This window comes from Ostrinia nubilalis, chromosome 1 (genome assembly GCF_963855985.1).
Source record: "Ostrinia nubilalis chromosome 1, ilOstNubi1.1, whole genome shotgun sequence".
Taxonomy (NCBI): Eukaryota; Metazoa; Arthropoda; class Insecta; order Lepidoptera; family Crambidae; genus Ostrinia; species Ostrinia nubilalis.
Window position 1 is genome coordinate 35001 of NC_087088.1, and position 10000 is coordinate 45000.

At 42.0% G+C, this 10000-nt stretch overlaps 1 non-coding gene and 1 pseudogene across 1 annotated transcript in view; both read left to right on the plus strand.

Moving 5' to 3' along the window:
* LOC135077413 (large subunit ribosomal RNA) overlaps positions 1 to 3519 on the plus strand; it is a 7623-nt pseudogene extending 4104 nt beyond the window's left edge.
* Positions 3520 to 8842: 5323 nt separating this feature from the next.
* The window catches only part of LOC135077343 (small subunit ribosomal RNA), a 1903-nt gene continuing 745 nt past the window's right edge, over positions 8843 to 10000 (plus strand). Inside the window, exon 1 of the ribosomal RNA XR_010258445.1 lies at positions 8843 to 10000. This exon is cut by the window's right edge and continues 745 nt beyond it. This is a non-coding gene — a ribosomal RNA (small subunit ribosomal RNA).

Sequence of the window (10000 nt, forward strand, 5' to 3'; positions counted from 1 at the left end):
GTGGCGCTTCACGCCGGAGATGGCAGCGATCGCGAAAGCGAGGCGGTGTCGAGGAGGAGTCCACTAGGGACTCCTTCCACAAGCATAGGGCACTCTACAGGAGGAGGAAGGAAGAAACGGAACGCGCGTTTTACCGGAGGCTTGCCGAGTCCGGCAATCAGGACCCTTGGGGCCTGGCCTACCGAGTGGCTAGCGGGAGGACTCGCCCTCCAGCTAACATCGTGAATGGCACCAAGTTTGCCGAAGGACATGCGGGGACGGTTGATGAGGCCATGCACGGCCTTGTGCATGCGCTGTGCCCGGACGACGACCCGTCTAAGGACACAGAGCATCACAAACAGGTGCGGATCTCGGCTGCCATCCTCCCCTCAGGTCCCAACGCCCTTCCTCCTTCTAGAGACTACCTGGGTTTCATAATTAGGCAATTGCCTAACACGGCACCAGGGCTCGACGGGGTCACCGCCAGGATGTTGCGCCAAGTCTGGGCCGCTGCATCAGTGGAATTCCACCTGGTGTATGCCCGCTGTATAGACGAAGGCGTCTTCCCGGACGTCTGGAAAGACGGTCGTCTCTTGGTTCTGCCAAAGGGCAACGGAAAGCCACTCACTGACCCAAAAGCGTACCGTCCAATTACGCTTCTCTCTGTCCTAGGCAAGTTACTTGAACGCGTAATGTTATACTGTGCGCCTCAGATTTCGAACGGGATCTCGGACTGCCAACACGGATTCTCTCGGGGTAAGTCCACGGTCACGGCACTCAACGCCGTTATAGGTGCTGGCAAGACGTCCACAGCGCGCTATGTCCAAGCTGTCTATCTTGACATCTCTGGTGCGTTCGACAACGCGTGGTGGCCCATGATCATGGTCAAGGCCAAAAGAGGAGGCTGCCCGCCGAACATCTACAAGATGCTAGCGGGGTACTTCTCTGGGCGCCGGGTGGGCCTGATCACGGGTAGCCGCGTGTTGTGGAAGGCCTCCACCATGGGATGTCCGCAGGGCTCTGTGCTCGGACCAACGTTGTGGAACGTCCTGATGGACGACCTGCTGCGATTGCCGCTGCCTGGGGGAGTCAGCATGGTGGCTTACGCCGACGACGTCACCATATTGATCGAGGCAAACTCGAGGGCTGCCATCGAAGCAGCGGCCGCCGAGTCCCTAAGTCTGGTGACCGACTGGGGCGTCCGGAACAGACTGGGCTTTTCCCCTGCCAAGTCATCCACGATGACGATCAGGGGAAAACTCCAGAGACCCCCGGTCATTCGCTTTGAGGGTGCCTCGATCCGATCAGTGAACGCCACAACCGTGCTAGGAGTGGTAATCGACAGCGGTCTCCTGTTTACGATGCATGCGCAAGGGATCGTAGATCGCGCGGCCAAATGCTTCGGGAAGATGTCGCGCGTGTCGGCGTCTTCCTGGGGCATTCGATATCATGGCCTACGTATCTTGTACCAGGGCACTTTCGTTGCAACCCTTACGTATGCATCGGCTTGCTGGCACGAGCGCCTTCGGGTGCAATCCGTATGCGGCACCCTTCTCCGGGGGCAGCGGCCTGCACTGGTGCTACTGACCAAAGCCTATCGGTCGGTCAGCACAGCCGCGCTCCCGGTGCTTGCCGGCGTACTACCCGCGGACCTCGAGGTGATCCGGGCTGGCAGCACGGAGGTGGCACGCCAGACCGCGGCCAGGGACGAGATGAGCAGGCGAAAACGCGAAATTTTGGAGTCAGTCGTGCATACTTGGCAGACCAGGTGGGAGGGAGAGACGAAGGGTCGGGAGCTCCATCAGTTTTTCCCCGACGTGTCTGGGAGACTCAGCATGCGCTGGGTCGAACCAGATTATGTGACTTCCCAGGTTCTTACGGGGCACGGCTGCTTTAACAAGCGGCTGTGCAACATGGGGTTGAGGGACAGTGCGAGCTGCGATTGCGGTGAGCTCGAAGAGGACCGTCACCACATATTGTGGGATTGTCCCCTATATAGGGACATACGCGAGGAGCTGCTGCAGGGAGTCGTGCTGGAGACGCACGGCCCCGCTTGGTACCCCGATCTAGTTGCGTCAGAGGCGAACTTCAAACGGCTCAAGGCGTTCGCGTACAAGTGGCATGTGAGGAGGACAGCACCGGACAGTTCGGCGCCATAGGGTGCCACCTGTTTTTGTGATAGTCGCAGCCCCAGAACGGGGAGAATAGCACACATAGGGACAAGGATATAGAACAAAGAACTTGTAGGGAGTCAAGCGTTGCGCGCGGCAGAGTGCAACCTGCTACGGCAGACGCAGTTCCGCGCGCATCTCCCGCGATTCGGCCAGTTATAACCGCAAGGTTGGCATGGCCATGGGTGGTGGTGGGTTGTCCCTATCTACTATCTAGCGAAACCACAGCCAAGGGAACGGGCTTGGGAGAATCAGCGGGGAAAGAAGACCCTGTTGAGCTTGACTCTAGTCTGGCATTGTAAGGAGACATGAGAGGTGTAGCATAAGTGGGAGATCGTTTCGGCGGTCGTCGCTGAAAAACCACTACTTTCATTGTTTCATTACTTACTCGGTTGGGCGGAAGCGGTGCGCGGTCGATTTACTCGGCGGGCGCACGGTGTTTCGTTCCAAGCGTGCAGAGTGGTGGCGTGGCGGCAACGCTCGTCACCGTTTAAACTCCCGCGTGATCCGGTTCGAGGACACTGCCAGGCGGGGAGTTTGACTGGGGCGGTACATCTGTCAAAGAATAACGCAGGTGTCCTAAGGCCAGCTCAGCGAGGACAGAAACCTCGCGTGGAGCAAAAGGGCAAAAGCTGGCTTGATCCAGATGTTCAGTACGCATAGGGACTGCGAAAGCACGGCCTATCGATCCTTTAGTATAAAGAGTTTTTAGCAAGAGGTGCCAGAAAAGTTACCACAGGGATAACTGGCTTGTGGCAGCCAAGCGTTCATAGCGACGTTGCTTTTTGATCCTTCGATGTCGGCTCTTCCTATCATTGCGAAGCAAAATTCGCCAAGCGTTGGATTGTTCACCCATCAAAAGGGAACGTGAGCTGGGTTTAGACCGTCGTGAGACAGGTTAGTTTTACCCTACTGATGGCGTTGTCGTTGCGATAGTAATACTGCTCAGTACGAGAGGAACCGCAGTTTCGGACATTTGGTTCATGCACTCGGCCGAGCGGCCGGTGGTGCGAAGCTACCATCCGCGGGATTATGCCTGAACGCCTCTAAGGCCGAAGCCAGCCTAGCCGAATCCGGCAAGGATATGCTCACTGTGGAGCCCCGAGAGTCGGGAGGCTCTAAACAATGTGACTTTACTAGTCGCGCTTTACATCGTAAGGTGCGACGTCGAAGCCCATTTGAATCGCAGAGATCGGTGCGGTCGGTTTAACACGTGCACCATGGCTCTGAAGGTTCGAATTTACCTCAGTTCGATGTCGGGGCTCGGAATAGTCTGTAGACGACTTACGTTCCTGGCGGGGTGTTGTGCTCGGTAGAGCAGCGTCGTGCTGCGATCTGTTGAGACTCAGCCCTACGCCAGGTGATTCGTCCGAGGACGATCGTTTTCTTTTTTTTAATTTAACAAAATGTGAACATTCGTTTAAACGTTTACCATTCATTCATTCATTCAGTGCAGGTTCCACGATCAGTCGTTTTAATTTTCGTTATTTAAGTCTAACAAAATTTGAACATTCGTTTAAATTTTGTTAGACTTAAATAACGAATCAGTTAAAATTTGTCTTCTTGTATGTTTTTTTTTAGTTTATAAAAAACTAAAATATATTATAAACCATACCTATTTTTATTTTCTTTTGTTCACAGGTACATAGTTGAATTCGTCCAATCATATAAACGGCGCCTTCAACTAGAGGATTCAACACAAAATCGGTATGTTATTGTATTTATTTATTTTTAGAAAACGTACGTGGGTTCCTTTAAGTTTTTTTTTTTCAGCTTTGCAACCTTTTACTCACTCACTGCCCCAAAATCCAAAACCAACAAAATATTAGTTTTTCCAAAAAGTTACGTTTTCAAAAGTTAGGTTATGAAAAGTTAGGTTTTCAAAAGTTAGGTTATGAAAAGTTAGGTTTTCAAAAGTTAGGTTTTCAAAAAGTTGGATTTCATAAAGTTAGGTTTTCAAAAGTTAGGTTTTCAAAAAGTTGGATTTCATAAAGTTAGCTTTTCAGAAGTTAGGTTATCAAAAGTTAGGTTTTCAAAAAGTTGGATTTCATAAAGTTAGGTTATCAAAAGTTAGGTTTTCAAAAGTTAGGTTTTCAAAAGTTAGGTTTTCAAAAGTTACGTTATCAAAAGTTAGGTTTTCAAAAGTTAGGTTTTCAAAAAGTTGGATTTCATAAAGTTAGGTTTTCAAAGGTTAGGTTTTCAAAAGTTAGGTTTTCAAAAGTTAGGTTATCAAAAGTTAGGTTTTCAAAAAGTTGGATTTCATATATTTAGGTTCTCAAAAGTTAGGTTATCAAAAAGTTGGGTTTCATAAGGTTAGGTTTTCAAAAGGTAGGTTTTCAAAAAAGTTACGTTCTAAAAAGTTAGGTTTTGAAAAGTTAGGTTAGGTTAGGTTTGGTTTGATTTTTAGGTTATTCCAAATGCAAAAACAAAAAAATACATTGACCTGGTCAGCGGAGTTGTAAATAAATTAGGCTTCGCGCGCAAACGGAGGTCGCTGGTTGGTCGCGTCGCGATTGTCGTTTGATTGATGAATGATGCCGATGTTTTTTTGTGCAGCTACTTTTTTTAAAAATGAATAATGATTATAATGTTTTTTTTTTATGACATAAATAAAATTTTAAAAAATGTAAAAATTGAAAATAGATGACATTGAATACAATATATTATTTTTTCTTTTTTATATTACATTTAATAAATAATTAAAATAATGAACGATAATTTAAAAGTAAAATATTTATTTATGCATTTATTTCACTACTCAAATTCGTAGTATATGTTACGGTTAATGTGATAAATTGAAAATTATGAATAATCGCCGGTCGTTATGAATAATTACCGACAGGCTTGGTAAAAGTGATAAATTAATCACATTTATCAGTGATTATTACATAATGTAACCTTAATACTAACAAATACCATAAAAGAGAGAACACCGGCTCGTGTACAGCGCTCATGTGCAGCCTCACATTTTGATATCATATATTAAATATAATTTGGCAAAATGAGTTTGGAATGTTTTTTTGCATAACATTACTTTGCCATATTTAGTTTATACACACATAAATGATCTCATATTAATCATCACATTTACCAAATCATGAGGTAATTATTCATAATAACCGGCGATTATTCATAATTTTCACATTTATCATATTTACCGTAACATATAAATTATTACTAATTTTTATAAAATTTCGTTGTGTAGAAAATAAATATAATATTTTTCGTACACGAGCGACACCTATCGAACCGCTGGCGTGTGTGAAGAAATTACGTGGGTGCCTGCCACTAGCGAGAGGTGCGCAATTGTTTCAATAGATGGCGCTTTAGCAGTATTTCTTGGGTAGTGATGTAGCATAACATTCTGTAGATTCGAGTATCGATATTATTTTATTTGTATTATTATGAATATCAAAAAATAATAATATTATTATTATTATCATCAAATTAATAAATGTTTTAAAAATGTAAAAAATGTCGATGTCTATAATTAGTTGATAAATTAACGATAAAATTAAATAATGTTACTGTATGTATATAAGCAATAGATTATACTGTTGTTGGTATTTATTTTCACTACATACGTATACTTGCATAATAATGAATGATTCTGTGTGTTGTGTTATTATTAAATTTATACATAATTTAACTCTTTATTCACTATCGACTGTTACACGTCACTACCCGAGAAATGTTGCTAAAGCGCCATCTATTGGGATAATAGCGCACCTCGCGCTAATGGCACCCACGTCAGCGGACAGTGAAGTTCGGTCGGTTCCCGACAGGTGTCGCCCGGGCGCGGAAATATTATGTCCTTGTCTCAATCTTCACACAAAATTGAATTTAAATCATACCTAATAGTAATAATAATATAATTTACTGTGCAATAATTTGGGTACTTACATAACACACTTTTCAGTAATCATTGCAATAATAAAATTATATTATCACCACTACAGTCTTGATTTTTAATTCGTTTTTTGGCAATTCAGATGTATTAAACCTCTTTTTGCTTTGAATTGTTGGAATAAAGGTAATAAAAATATGAAACTGAATTACATCAAGTACAACTAACAAGTATGATTGTTATTGTTTGTTTTGTGAATTCAATGTACACTAATTATTATGTACATTTTAGAGATTGAATAGAAAAAATAACGCGTTTTTAACACAGTAAAACAACATAATAATAATAATTATTAGTTTAAAAATAATATTAATATCATAAACGAAAATATATATTGACTAGCGGCCGCCCGCGACTTCGTACGCGTGAATCCCGTTTTTCCCGTGGGAATTTCGGAAATTCCTTTCTTAGTGCACCTCTACGGTACCTAAGCTACGTCCCTTCCAAATTTCAAGTGCCTACGTTTAGCCGTTTAGGCTGTGCGTTGATCTGTCAGTCAGTCAGTCAGTTTCTCCTTTTATATATTTAGATGATCATCAATCATCATTGTCGTCATCATAATCAACTTGGATTATAAAATTGGCATCTTGTTAAATTAGCTATTTTATGAAACGAAGATTTTACTAACAAAGATTTACATAAAAAAAGGTTTGTAACCTATGGATATTGGCCAGCGAGTCCAGTAATAGAAAAATAATGTCCTTAATTTTATTGTAACTTCAAAAATATGATAATAAAAACTCAAATAAGCATTTTAAAAGGATCAGTACATTTTTAAATTGAAACCTTAAATTCTTTGAAGGTTTATTTTTTAATTTGTGGAAATGCTCTCCATTTTTTATTAGTGGATATGTTTTAATGTTGACAACACTTCTAAAATGTCAAAATTCCGTGTAATTAAAAATCTAATCAGACTTCAGGTACCGATAGTGTTGTACATTTTGTCTATTCTAGACAAATGTCTTAAAAACTTGGTGCAAAACGACGTTATTAATTATAATTTTAGGTCTTCAAAAGTTTTAAGTAATTTCAGGGATTACAAATTAGTTTGATTTATATATTAATATAAAATTGCATAATTACATAACACACTCAAACATTTTAAGTGCAACTGTTGTTTATTTATAATTGGGTATTTAACAAAATTTAATTATGTACTTAACTTTTTAAAAGGCCTAATTTTATACACCCACTATGGTATATATTTATTAGTTAAAGTTTTGAATAGTTTTGAATATTAATCATATACATCAATTAGTTTTTTTGTTTGTTTTTCCAACAAATCACGAAATAGGAAAAAATGTATCAATACAACTAAAAATCTTAATTTCTTTATTAAAAAAAAGTCGTGATTTATAATAATAATTTCGAATTAACAAAAATAATTTAATATTTTTTGTTCTTAATACGAAAGTTTTTTTTTTTTAATTAATTATTTTATTGTATTTATGTGTTATTAATATTATTAATTTTCCTATTTCGTGATTTATGGGGTGTCGCTTTTAACACTTTAATCGCAATCAATTTTTTTTTTTCTGTATCATCTTTTTAATAAAAAAAAAAAAAGGATCATCTAATCTAACCTAACCTAACCTAACCTAACCTAATCTAACCTAACTTTTTTTTTAATTATTAATTATCTGGTTATACATATAGGGGGTGTGTCACTTTAATTTTTTTTTTTTTTTTTTTTTTTTTTTTTTTTTTTTTTTTTTTTTTTTTTTTTTTTTACACTTAGCATTTAAAGCTGCGCGTGCGCAGCAGCGTACGAGCATAGCGTTAAAAATGTTTCTTTTCCATTCGCGGCTTCCACTCGAGAACCGAGAGAGTGTACAGACAAACGCGACGTCGGCGGCGTCCGGCCGAGCGAGATCAGTAACACAGCGACCGCCGTGCGCAGAGCGCGCGCGCACGCTCAAATGTATTATAAACATGATGCGCGCGCGCAGCACACTCTGCGTACGACGGATCGGTGCGTTTATAAGTTGTGTTTTAAAGCAAAGTGGTGAAAGAGTTGATGAAACTTTAACTTTTTCACTCTGTATGTACACTCTGTTGGCGTCTGAGGTTTCGGATGTTCAATGAGATTGACGGGACTTAGTGTGTGGCTCATTGGACGCTTGTTAAACTTTGTAGATCTACGGATGGGTTGTATGATCGAATTCGTAATAAAGATCTGTCTCACTCGGGCAATGTGTCCGCGCTATGTGCAGTTATCTGTGCTTTTGCATACGCGCTTCGACTGGCCACTTTTTAATACGCTTCGTTGTAACGCTTCCCGCCACATTAACCTTACATAAGGGCGATGATGGCTTTTTAGCGTTTACATCAGCGTATCAAATATATGTGTATATTTTTATGTATTCTATAGCACACACTCACAACACGCAAACATTTCAATGATGTATATGTCTCTGTAGTGATGGTGTCGACAAATCGTGAGAGGTAGGGTGGTTTTTCCAACACCGGGCTGACATATCGTTCATGATACGAAATTTGTTAGATTTTATTATAAAATGTGATGAATGAATGTTATGTCTATGCGAACGTTCAGTGTGGGCGCCTCTGTGAGCGCTATGTGGGTGTGTTTTTCTAGCATTCTATATTAATTTATAGAGTGTTGCAAAGACTCGCCTCACGACACACGTTGTAACTGCGAACAGTGTACACAGTAGTCAAGCCCAGTTCGGTCGGTCAAACGTCGAATTGGGCTATAGACACCAAACACACTCTTCGTTAATATTCTTTAACGAGAGCTATCATATGTATAATAATATGTGTAAGCTCCCTGGTTGATCCTGCCAGTAGTTATATGCTTGTCTCAAAGATTAAGCCATGCATGTCTCAGTGCAAGCCGTATTAGGGCGATACCGCGAATGGCTCAATATATCAGTTTTGGTTCCTTAGATCTTACTCAGTTACTTGGATAACTGTGGTAATTCTAGAGCTAATACATGCAATCAGAACTCTGACCAGTGATGGGACGAGTGCTTTTATTAGATCAAAACCAATCGACGGAGGGCCTCGCGTTCGAAGTCGTTAATTTTGATGAATCTGGATAACTTTTGCCGATCGCACGGTCCAGCACCGGCGACGCATCTTTCAAATGTCTGCCTTATCAACTTTCGATGGTAGTTTCTGCGACTACCATGGTTGTCACGGGTAACGGGGAATCAGGGTTCGATTCCGGAGAGGGAGCCTGAGAAACGGCTACCACATCCAAGGAAGGCAGCAGGCGCGCAAATTACCCACTCCCGGCACGGGGAGGTAGTGACGAAAAATAACGATACGGGACTCTTACGAGGCCTCGTAATCGGAATGAGTACACTTTAAATATTTTAACGAGGAACAATTGGAGGGCAAGTCTGGTGCCAGCAGCCGCGGTAATTCCAGCTCCAATAGCGTATACTAAAATTGTTGCGGTTAAAAAGCTCGTAGTTGCATTTGTGCGCCGCGCTGTCGGTGCACCGCATCCGCGGTGATACTGACACGTTTGCGGAGCATATCGTCGGTGAGCCGACGGTCAAACGTCGGTTCAATATCAAAATCCTATCGCGGTGCTCTTCAGTGAGTGTCGAGATGGGCCGACAATTTTACTTTGAACAAATTAGAGTGCTCAAAGCGGGCTCAAAATGCTGCTTGAATATTTCGTGCATGGAATAATAGAATATGATCTCGGTTCTATTTTGTTGGTTTTCAGAACTCCGAGGTAATGATTAATAGGGATAACTGGGGGCATTCGTATTGCGACGTTAGAGGTGAAATTCTTGGATCGTCGCAAGACGAACATCAGCGAAAGCATTTGCCAAAGGTGTTTTCATCAATCAAGAACGAAAGTTAGAGGTTCGAAGGCGATTAGATACCGCCCTAGTTCTAACCGTAAATATGTCATCTAGCGATCCGCCGACGTTACTACAATGGCTCGGCGGGCAGCTTTCGGGAA